Raw genomic sequence first — 12898 nt, 5'->3', positions numbered from 1 at the left:
ATTGTTATTATAAAAAATAAAAAAATAAAATTAAGTGCATTTTTCTCCGCGTCCTTCGGTTTTTCCCTCCACATGTAGAAAACACGCGTTGAGAGCATTTGTCTGCTACAAATTTCCACGTGACAAGCCGCTTCACAGAGCCACCATTTGTCGCTTCCGAAAAGAAGAAAGCTACATAGCTCAGTGGGCCTTACCTGGTCAAATGAAAACATAGTTGTTTCATCGCTTCATGAAGCAGTCCCTCGAGACCCGCACGCGGCCTCCGAAGCTGAGGGTTGCCGACCGCTGTCCTAGCGTGTGGGATAAGAGGTAACGTCAAGGCGCCTCCGAAGTAGTTCTGTGGTATCACGTTCCGCGGGGCTGTTCTCGAACTCGGGTTCATGGCAGTGCTCTGCTGGAGATCGGAACAGACACATCATCCGCTGGCATAGGGCCAGTAGCACACTTGGAACGTACAAACAAAACGAGGAAAACCCCTTCTGGATAGATGCGTGAGAGTGATGGGTGTGTGTCACGTGTGTTGGAGTGTGAGCGTGGCTGGGTGTGTGTGTGTGTGGGAAGCGGTAGTGTAGTGGTTAGCGCTCCGCGCTTCGATTCCCGCTTACGGCCAAGACCGGGTGAGCAGAGCCAACCCTAGGGTCGACACAGCCTCAAATGGCGAATTGGGGCGACTGCCCGGGGCCCCGCGCTTTGGGGGGCCCCACGCTTCGACGTCACGGTGTCAGATGTAATATTCCTGGTTTAGTTTGAAGGTGTCGAGGCGGCAGGGGGGTCCACACACTGCGAGTTGCCCCGAGCCCTGCACCACCCGCCACCACCCCCACACCTCCATAGGCGGCCTTGCCCGTGACGATTATTCGAACCCCTAGATCTGCTCGGCCTCAAATGAGTACAACATCTCCACTCGGGAGACAAAGGCGGGGCCGGGCGTAGTGCCGGCCACCCTCCCCCCGTCCCTCGTGCGTCGTGTCGGCCTTCACACGTCGCTGCTCGCAAAACAGCGCTTGCCCCTCTCTCCCCGTAGCAGCAGCAGTAGCAGTCTGTTCAAGGCTGCCACGGCGGGCGGGCGTGTGGCGGCGTCGGCGACTCGAACCGGCCAAGGCGTGGGATGCCCACGACCGCGCTCCAAACCTCCCAACCGTCGGATTTGCCTCCCCACCCCCTGCCACCCCACCACGTACGCGTGTGTGTGTGTGCGTGCGTGTGTGTGTGTGTGCGTGTGTGTGCGTGTGCGTGCGTGTGTGTGCGTGCGTGTGTGTGCGCGTGCGCGTGTATGTGCGTGTGTGTGTGCGCGTGGTGCGTGTGTGTGTGCTTGCGCGCATGTGCGTGTGTGCGTGCGTGTGTGCGTTGAACTTCTCACGCACCGCACGTAGCCAACCGCGCTAATCGGAGGGTCGGGGGGGAAGGCCCCTGGGCTACAGGTACTGTGAGCCCCCCCCCCCCCCCCCCCAGTAGTTAAAGAAAAAGAAAATGTATTTTTACAAGGCTAACAACGAAAAAAATTCAGCATTCGCAAAAGAGGCCTCTGTGCTGACGCCCCTAAAGCCCCCCGTGCCTTGATGCGGCCCTGCAAGCAGCGAGCAGCAGCTCGATAGAAGTGAGGTCTCAATGTCGAGCAGGGAGGGGTCTGCAACCTCTGCGGTTCTTTCAGGACTGAGTTGTACTGCGGTTCTTGTAATATTGTATTGAGTGTTGTTTTTTTATAGCGAATTCGAACCCCCCCCCTTCCGGCTCTTCTCGTTGTTTTGGTTCCCCACCTCTGATCGCGATGTAAAAGTGCGCAGCTCCAGTGGCTTCCGAATATCGGAAGGGACAGCGTTCCAGACGGCCCGCAGAAGCGCGTGTGAAAGCGCGCGTCGCGCCAACCGCCGTATGAGTTCGATGGCGATAGCCAAAAGCCGCCGCTGTTGCTGCTGCGAGGACGATCGGACGAGATCAGCGAGGTACTGTGGTTCATCTGTGGCAAGCACGCGGTCTGCTGAGCCTCGAATGAGTACCTGGGGCGGTGCGTAAACATCGCCACTGGCCGCAGACAAAGGCAGCTCGTATATTCATGGGGCTGCCTTTGGTGATGCATGTCAAGTGGTCCAGCAGAGATGTTGCGGCTCGCAATGCGGACAACAGAACACAGGAAGTGGGTTCATGAAGCCATCTGTGCAGACCACATAGCGTGAGATCCTCTCGTATTGGGGTGCTCCGGTTAGTCTCCTCCTGCACGGCAACTACTCGTAAACACTCAGAAAAGGGCCACTAGCAAAACATCTCAATGCAGTACCCTCCCAAACAGGGGGTCTTGAAACTCAGAGTGAGGCATTTTTTTAAATGTATGAATACATTACAGATGTAGTGACATAAATGGGGTCACTATGGCGTTTAGCGCCAGCTACCGTCACAAGAGTGGAGCTGTGCGTCTTGGGCCTCTCTCGGGCACCAGAGTGGGCATGCCATGGAAGCGGGCTCCAGGGGGCATCGTCCTGGTGACAGCGAGAGAGAGGTCGAGTGAGGACGTGACAGTCTGGGTGACCCCGAGAGGGCACGTGACAGGACGAGGTGGCAAGGGGGGCCCGAAAAGGGGGAGAGAGGGACACGTGATGTAGGGGCAGGAGCCTTCGGGAAGGATCTGGAAGGGGGCGTGGTGACGCCGCAGTCGATAAAGGCCGAGTCCCGAGTTCTCTGGAATCAACCCTCGGGGCTTCGTCTCTCCGATTTTCGGTCTTCGCTCGGCATCGTGGGTCAGTCAGAATGTTACCGACTGGCCCGGTTACGTAGTTGCCCCGTTGTGGCTTAGTTAATACTCGAGTGGCTATCACCTATGCCGTTATTCCGTACGTTTATGTCGTTACCCGGATGGGGGTTTGAGATAAACGTGTTGCCTTCAAGTCAAGTGTGTGCCTCCTTGAAGGACGTTACACATATATGAAGTAATAAGACCCTGGTGTTACACCCATGTGCTTGTTGCGTAGATTCACACCTTGAGCTAAGCCACGCCTTAATCAGCATCTCGCTCCTCCCAACGCTCCGTCTAGCCCAGGTCTCCCACCGCGGAGGGAGAATCCCAAAACTCCGAACTCGCCGTGCGTAAAATAACCGCGCGCAGTCATGACAAGATCCCCCGTATAGCCTCATACAGACTGTTAGGGCAAGTGCTGTTAGCGAGAACCTATGAAGGCCAGCACGGCACACGAGAGGGTGGGTGGCCAGCACCACGCCCGGCCGCCTTTGTCTCCCCAGTGGCGATGTTTACACACCGCACCACGTACTCATTTGAGGCTGAGTCGACATATGAGATGGACAAGACTGCGCTATTCGGATGTGCGGGGAACGGGCTACAGACTAAACACAAAACGGAGTTCTACAGAAATACATCATTTTCAATCTTGATGATTCAAAAGTGCACCAATAGATGTTACTCGCTAAACAGAACTTGCCCCAACAGCCTGTTAAGGGGGATCTTTGTCGTCGTATTGCAGGACCATTGCTGTTCATTTGGTGCACTGATGGGAGAACGGAGAGCAGTGTTACTCTTTGGTTCTTTCGGTAAAGTCACGTATAAAAATAAAATAATAAATTAAATACTGTAAAAAAATGAACTATATAAATAACTAAACTATAAATAAATGCTAGTATTTAATTTATTATTTTCTTTTTATACGTGACTTTACCGAAAGAACCAAAGAGTAATTCCTGCAGTCACGAAAGCTCCAAATTAAGTTTAGAGAGCAGTGTCTTTGAAAGGGCAGAGATGAAAACAAAGACGCCAAGGCAGGGTCTCAAGAACATTCCGGAAGGCCTCAGGAGGGGGTTAGCTGATCTCGAGAAGGTAAGCGGGAGGTGAGATGTGGCTGGATTGTGCGTGCGTTTAGAAGAAGACGCGACTGGAAGGGCTGTGGGAGATTGGAAACCTACAGACTAACACAGGCCCATCAACGTATGAGACCCCGTAGACTCATATCGAGACCCATAGACTTCTATAGAGAGCCATGGACTCGCACAGAGACCCATGAACGTGCACTACCCATAGACTTACATATGCCCCTATAGCCTCACACAGAGACCCATAGACTCGCACAGAGACCCATTAACATGCACCATCCATAGACTTACATATGCCCCTATAGCCTCACACAGACCCATGGACTCGCACAGAGACCCATAAACATGCACCACCCATAGACTTACATATGCCCCTATAGCCTCACACAGAGACCCATAGACTCGCACAGAGACCCATAAACGTGCACTACCCATAGACTTACATATGTCCCTATAGCCTCACACAGAGACCCATAGACTCGCACAGAGACCCATAAACATGCACCACCCATACACTTACATATGCCCCTATAGCCTCACACAGAGACCCATAGACTCGCACAGAGACCCATAAACGTGCACTACCCATAGACTTACATATGCCCCTATAGCCCCACACAGAGACCCATCGATAAGAGGGGCTAGTGAGACGCCATCGGTGCGGGGCGGAAGGAGAGGAGGGAGAAACCGGTGTGGTGAGGCTGGTATGATGTTGCGGTTAGAGCGAGATACGAGGGCTCGAGGTGGATGTGAACTCGAGAGGAGACGCGGTAGAGGAGCAAATGCAGAATTAAAATCCGAAACGGCCGAACGCGTTCATGTAGCGGAGAAGCTCGCGCCTTGCGACAAGAACGCAGCGTGATCATCTTTTAACGACCCCTAAATCGCTTGCGTCGTTGATTTGGGCGCCCTAATGAAGGGGGTGAATAATTAAGATTGGCAAGGAAGTTTGTGATTTTTTAAACATTCAGGCCATGCAATATGAATGAGTTGAACTTTTTAAGGGAATCGTTATTTATTTATTTGCTACGCCGTCCACTCGCGATGTGATTTTCGTGGTAAAGACGCGCAGTCGAATGTGCAAGAGCACATCCATTAGTGCTGCACAGGCAGCGAATAGCATTGCCCCTAGGGCAATACTTTAACACGCGCACTCACACACACACAGGGGTGAGCACGCGCACACACACACACAGGAGTGAACACGCGCACACACACACACACACAGCAGTGAACACGCGCACACACACACACAGGAGTGAACACGCGCACACACACACACACAGCAGTGAACACGCGCACACACACACACAGGAGTGAACACGCGCGCACACACACACAGGAGTGAACACGCACAGGAGTGAACACGCGCACACACACACACGAGTGAACCACGCGCGCACACACAGGAGTGAACACACACACACATGAGTTAACACACACACAGGAGTGAACACACACACACATGAGTTAACACACACACAGGAGTGAACACGCGCACACACACAGGAGTGAACACGCACACACACACACACAGCAGTGAACACGCGCAAACACACACACACGAGTTAACACGCACGCACACACACACACATGAGTGAACACACACATACACACACACAGGAGTTAACACGTGCACACACACACACAGAAGTGAACACACACATACACACACAGGAGTTAACACACACAGGAGTGAACACGCGTGCACACACACACAGGAGTGAACACGCACACACACACACAGGAGTTAACACACACAGGAGTGAACACGCACGCACACACACACACAGGAGTGAACACGCACACACACACACAGGAGTTAACACACACAGGAGTGAACACGCGTGCACACACACACAGGAGTGAACACGCGTGCACACACACACACAGGAGTGAACACGCACGCACACACACACAGGAGGTAACACACACAGGAGTGAACACGCACACACACACACAGTAGTTAACACGCGCACACACACACACACATGAGTGAACCACGCGCGCACACACAGGAGTTAACACACACACAGGAGTGAACACGCACACACACACAGGAGTTAACACACACAGGAGTGAACACGTGTGCACACACACAGGAGTTAACACACACACAGGAGTGAACACGTGTGCACACACACACACAGGAGTGAACACACACACACAGGAGTGAACACACACACACACATAGATATTGGCACACGCGCGAACAAAGACATACGGACAATACACACGCGTGAACAAGACAAAGATCCCCCGTATAGCCGTACCAGACTGATTGGGCAAGTGGTGTTAGCCAGCGCCTCTGAAGGCCGGCACGGCACGCGAGGGGGTGGGTGACCACCACCACACCCGGCCGCCTTTGTCTCCTTATTGGCGATGTTTACACACCGCACCAGGTACTCATTTGAGGCTGAGTCAACTACTCCAGACACAGGTACAATCATACACACGCGTAGGAGTGAACACCAAAGACATAGAACCCCTGTGGAACCTAAACAGATTGTTGGGGCAAGTGCTGTTAGTGAGTAGCACCTATGAAGGCCGCACGGCACACGAGGGGGTGGGTGGGCGGCACCACGCCCGGCCGCCTTTGTCTCCCGAGTCGCGATGTTTACACACCGCACCGGGTACTCATTTGAGGCTGAGTCGACCTAGGGGAGGCCCAGGACCGGTTCAGATAATCGTCACCGGTGTTGGCCGTGAGCGGGAATCGAACCCGGGTTGCTGGGTTTCGTAACGCAACTACCGCTCCCCATACACACACAAACACACGCACAAAAATGAGAAAGATCCCCCATATCGCCTTAGCAGACTGTTGGGGCAAGTGCTGTTAGCGAGCACCCGTGAAGGTCCTACATGCACACACACACGCACCCTTCTTCCCCTAAACCTTCACTGATATTGGATAATCTTTACAACCCGTTAAGAGTTACCCCCTCCCCACCACCCCCTCCCTCGCCTGTTACGGACAGACAGAGCTAACGCACGAATGATTTGAGCCGCAGTTGGAATGATTTTCAAGAGGGTCGTCAAATCGGCGAGCAGCAGCAGTTTATTTTTTTATTTTTTGGACAAAGCCATCGCACAAAAACGGCGGTCACCGCTTCATCATCACGCGGCGCTTGCAGACAGCGCTCCTGCGGCCGTCTGGAACGCTCCAGCGGCCGTCTGGAACGTTTTTGCGGCCGTCTGGAACGCTCCTGCTACCGATATTAGGAAGGCATTGGGAGCTATGCACGTTTAAATGCTCATCTAGATTGATAACGAATTTGTTTAGGGCTCATTGTGTTTAGTTTGTTGCCCCCCCTCCCCCCGTAGCACCGATTAGCACGGTTGGCTACGTACGGTGCGAAAGAAGTTCGACACGCATCCGTGTGTTTCGGGTTTGTTACCGCGTGTTGTTCACTACGCATCACAAGTTCAGCGAACATCAACATCAGCGAGCAACAACAGGGCCCCCCATTCGTTACTTTCACGAACTGCCTCTCAACTTCCCAGTCTAACCCCTCCCCCAGTTCTACTGATGCCCGTCCACTCCCCTTGCCATTGAACAATCAGTACCTTAAATTTCGATTTAAAGCTTTCGTGACTGCAGCGATTCATCTTCTTGGTTCTTTCGGTAAAGTCACGTAGAAGGAAAATAATAAATTATTATTATATTATTTTATTATGTTTTATTTTTATTATTGTATTATTTTCCTTCTACGTGACTTTACCGAAAGAACCAAGAAGATGAATCAGTACCCTCTGGAGTGGACAGCACAGATCCACCACCCCCCCGCCCCCGTGTTGGACACGAGGCGCTTCGCTTGCGAAGAGCCGCCGCCGACCCGGCTTGATAGGACGATTCGAGGCTGATGAAGTGGGGATGAGGGGCGGGGTGTGTGGTGGAGGGGGGCGGGGGGGGATTGTGCGGGTTGGGTATGTGGGGGGGGGGGGCTTTTAGCGTTCGGAGACCCAACAAACCTATTGCCATAATTCTGTAAAGTTTTTGTTTGTTTTTGCGTTAGATTCTAGATTTGAAGTTTTCGTGACTGCAAGGATCCATATGCTCTTTAGTTCTTTCGGTAAAGTCACGTAGGTAAAAAATAAAATGATAACAATAGATAAAAATAGAAATGATAATTAAGTTAAAGGAAATTAAATCACGACGTTTCGCGTTTAATCGCGTGAATATAGATGCGTCGTTGAAGCCCGCCGCCACCCGACACAGCCAACTAGTAAGGTTTGTCACGTACACGAAACGTGCCGGTTAGCTCCTCGTTCAGCGCACCCCGTGTGTGCCGGAGAGTGAACCCACCGCAACATTTACACATCGGGTCACGTGACGTTTCGCCGGCGATCACAAAAACAAGCAGCTTTGTCGGGCGATTAGCCAGAATTGGGAAGAAGTCGTCCCTGCTTCGATCTTAAATCGAGTGCAGGTGATGTCATCGGGTGTGCAAGCCGGGGTGTGCAAGCCGAGATGAGCTGTCCACGTCGTCACACGAAAAGCAGAGGGAGGGTTAATGCAGTGATATAATTTAGTCATGTAAGAAAGCTATTCCACATCTCTAACCAACCACAACTCTGCCTGTAACATCTGCCGTTTCAGTCAGCGTTGTTGATTCAAGCTCGCCCGCATCTGCTGCTGCTGCTGCTTCTTTATGTTTGTTTGTTGACCTTCTGTCACCAACCGTGCTCATGGGGGGGAGGTGCTGCTGATGAGAAACCGCGTTCCGAGATGGATTCGGAGGTTTCGTGTTGTTGCTTTGTGCTCAAGTCAATACCGCTGCAACTATGTGCCCACCCCTCCCACCTCGCCCATCTTAGCCGAAATCCCGTGCCGCCTGCCGATGGGTTGTGCTAAGAATACTTGGGGAGAGGGATACGTGAGAGGCGTGGGATACGTGAAGAAGACGTATGGTCTGCTCGTCTCAGTTATTATTCACAACACCGACTCGTTCACAAGGACGGTGATTCCTCACGTGTGCTCTGACAGCAGCCTGTGGGGCAAGTGCTGTTAGCGAGCACCTATAACAAACACGAAGATCCCCCGCGTAGCCTTAAAATAATGTTGGGGTTAAGGCTGTTAGCGAGCACCGATAACAAAGACTCCATGGGCAGCCTTAACAGGCTGTTGGGGCAAGTGCTGTTAGCGAGCGCCTATAACCTAGACAAAACATCTCCTGTATAGCCTACATAGACCACGTGACATCCCAGGTGTTGGCCGGTTCATGTGAAACCCCTTGCGTACCTGTAAACCATCCCTCCTTCTTTCTTCGCTCTCTCTCTCTCTTCTCGCTCCCGTTCCTCTGCTTCTCTTCTCTGCCCTTTGATCACTCACGTACGCTCGGCCCCGAACATCTAAACAAGTAATTTTTCAATTTCAAAGCGCAAACAACGCGTTCGTCCAGTGACATTCGTCCTGGGGGTCAAGGTTCAAGCTGTCGAGTGCGATTTTGTTTAACCAGGCGCAGACTCAAGGGGGCAAGGTAGAGTCCCATTGCGGCAATAGGGACGTGAATTCGTTGTTTTAAATTACAAAGAGCAAAACTTCATACAGCAAAGTGAACGGAAGAGTACACAGCAATGGAAGCAAAGAGAAATATGCGCAAAAACAACAGCCATCGCTCGAATGCGGGACACGGTCATCCGTGGAAGGGGCGTGGGCAGGTGAAGGGCGAGGAAGGGAGGAGGATGAGGAGGAGGAATCACCGCAGGGGTTTATATATCCGTCGCAGTGGATATTCCCTCCTGCGGGAAGCTGTGACTGATGAACCCCAACCCCGAGACAGCGTGTGTGGACAAATCACCGGCGCGGAGGAGCGAGCGCTCGGGCAATCACTCCTCGAGCTCACCGAGTTCCCATTTACGCCTCAGCAGCTAGCGGTGCACCACCGTGTGAAACGAAAATAATAATAAACTATTACTTTCGCTCACTATTTCCTGTATATAGACTTTGCCACTGTGCTTTTTTAAATCCCGTGCTCTGCGACTTTATTTCCTCATTCTCTCTCTTTACCACCCCCTCTCTTATTATTTGTGTGACATGATTGTGGAGGGAAAATCGACAGGGGGCGAAGAGAGATGGAGGGAAGGGGTTTGGTGGATTAGACTAAACTATTAAACTATTTTTTTTTACTGAGCTATATAGACCGCTGAGCTATATAGCTCTTTTTCGGAAGCGACCTGGCCACAAATGATAGCTCAACGAAGCTGATTTATCACGTGAACATTTATAGCAGCTCTAAAAGTGTTTTTTCTAAATGTGGAGGAAAAAATCCACGCGACCACGGGGGGGGGAGAGAGAGAGACACGCAAACCTACAAATATACAGCAGGCGTCAGGGTCGGGATTGAACCCACGACCTCCTGCACACCAGGCGAAGTAGTTAACATCTCCTAGCCACTGTGGATCAGAGAGAATGGACCGGTGCCAACGTTCACATACCATCACCACCACCACCACACCAGACGACTCGTTTAAGGCCAAGTCGACCTAGAGCGGGCACAGATCTGGCATAATTGCAAATCAACACCACGTGGACGTATGAAGTCACTTTAAATACATGTATTTATCCACAATTCATATATGCCCTGCAATGCAGGTCAGTCAACCCGAATAAAAATAAAACTGAACACATTTATCAATAACCCTGCCCAAAAGGGAAAACGTATATGGGCAATGTTTAAGGCAATGGCCTTCCCCATAGCTAAGACATGCTACAATGGTCAAAGTCTCAAAGCTGGGATCAGACAAATTAACTGAGAAAGCAACGTTTTAAAGGCCGAATTATATGTTTGTCTGTGTAGGCAGTAATATGGGGAGCGGTGGTGTTGGAGTTAGCGCTACGCTGCGCTACGAACCCGGCACCCCGAGTTCGATTCCCACTCACAGCCAACACCAGTGACGATTATCTGAACCGCTCAGGGGCCTCCCCTAGGTCGACTCAGCCTCAAATAAGTGCCTGGTGCAGTGTGTAAACATCGCCACTGGGGAGACAAAGGCGGCCGGGCGTGGTGCTGGCCACCCACCTGCTCGTGTGCATTGCCGGCCTTAATAGGTGCTCACTAACAGCACTTGCCCCAAACAGTCTGTTCAGGCTATACGGGGGATCTTTGTCTTTGTCATGACTGCGCGCGGTTATTTTACGCACGGCGAGTTCGGAGTTTTGGGATTCTCCCTCCGCGGTGGGAGACCTGGGCTAGACGGAGCGTTGCGAGGAGCGAGATGCTGATTAAGGCGTGGCTTTGCTCAAGGTGTGAATCTACGCACAAGCACATGGGTATAACACCAGGGACCGTATTACTTCATATATGTGTAGCGTCCTTCAAGGAGGCACACACTTGGTGACTGCACTGAGACCACAAACTCCACCGAAGTTGAGAAGCCGCTTCAATCCACCAGTACCGGCTTCCTTCCAACATGCTTTGAGGTTATTTCGATTTTTTTTCCCTGTCATTTGTGGCCAGGTCGCTTCTAAAAAAGAAGTTGCTACCCCAGTGGCCTTCACCCGGTAAGATACAAACTTTTTTATTTAGTTTTATTTATATATTTTTGTCAGTGATATGTTTACGTTTCCTATACTTTGCACTCCGATCGTGTGTTTTTTGTATTGTTTGTTGTTGGAACGTTCTGACCCCGTGCCCCTACTGGACATCTGGTGATAAAAAGAGCTTTATAGCTCATCGGATTCCTCCAGTATAAATAATTTTGATGACATTGGCACGTCGATCACGTGCCCGCATGTTGGATGTGCGGTGGGGAGTTTCTCATCATTCACATGTCCCCAACGAGTAAACGTTTCGCGTCCTTCCGGAGGGACTCACTCATTGAAATTGTACGAAAACCTCTACCATCGATTGTTACATAATTGCGAAATAGTGAAACTAATAAAAATGTCAAGTTTCAACCCTTTGTCAATCCACTGATGGATGAGGGCCCGTCGCCACCCTCCCCACCTCTACCCCCCCTCCCTCCGCCTTCTCGCTCTCCTTCCACGCCGTGTTGCACCACGGATCGTTGTGGACCACGTGGGTTGTGGATCACATTAGTTGTGGACCACTTGGGTTGTGGACCACGTGGGTTGTGGATCACGTGGGTTGTGGACCACTTGGGTTGTGGACCACGTGGGTTGTGGACCACGTGGGTTGTGGACAACGTGGGTTGTGGATCACGTGGGTTGTGGATCACGTGGGTTGTGGACAACGTGGGTTGTGGATCACGTGGGTTGTGGATCACGTGGGTTGTGGACAACGTGGGTTGTGGATCACGTGGGTTGTGGATCACGTGGGTTGTGGACAACGTGGGTTGTGGACCACATGGGTTGTGGACAACGTGGGTTGTGGACCACGTGGGTTGTGGACCACATGGGTTGTGGACAACGTGGGTTGTGGACCACGTGGGTTGTGGACAACGTGGGTTGTGGACCACATGGGTTGTGGACAACGTGGGTTGTGGACCACGTGGGTTGTGGACCACATGGGTTGTGGACAACGTGGGTTGTGGACCACGTGGGTTGTGGACAACGTGGGTTGTGGACCACATGGGTTGTGGACAACGTGGGTTGTGGACCACATGGGTTGTGGACCACATGGGTTGTGGACAACGTGGGTTGTGGACCACGTGGGTTGTGGACCACGGCGTTTGTGGATCACGTGGGTTGTGGACCACGTTAGTTGTGGACCACTTGGGTTGTGGACCACGTGGGATGTGCATCACGGAGGTTGTGGACCAGATGGGTTGTTGGAGCACGGCGGTTATGGATCGCGTGGATTGTTGGATCACGTCGGTTGTGGACCACGTCGGTTGTGGACCACGGGGGTTGTGGATCACGTGGGTTGTGGATCACGTGGGTTGTTGGACAACGAGGTTTGTTGGACCTCGTCGGTTGTGGACCACGTCGGTTGTGGACCACGTGGGTTGTGGACCACGTGGGTTGTGGACCACGTGGGTTGTAGACAACGTGGGTTGTGGACCACGTGGGTTGTGGACCACGGCGTTTGTGGATCACGTGGGTTGTGGACCACGTTAGTTGTGGACCACTTGGGTTGTGGACCACGTGGGATGTGCATCACGGAGGTTGTGGACCAGATGG

This window comes from Lethenteron reissneri, chromosome 47, assembly GCF_015708825.2.
Source record: "Lethenteron reissneri isolate LAM-NWPU_2019-01 chromosome 47, ASM1570882v1, whole genome shotgun sequence".
Taxonomy (NCBI): domain Eukaryota; kingdom Metazoa; phylum Chordata; class Hyperoartia; order Petromyzontiformes; family Petromyzontidae; genus Lethenteron; species Lethenteron reissneri.
This window is presented reverse-complemented; position numbering follows the sequence as displayed.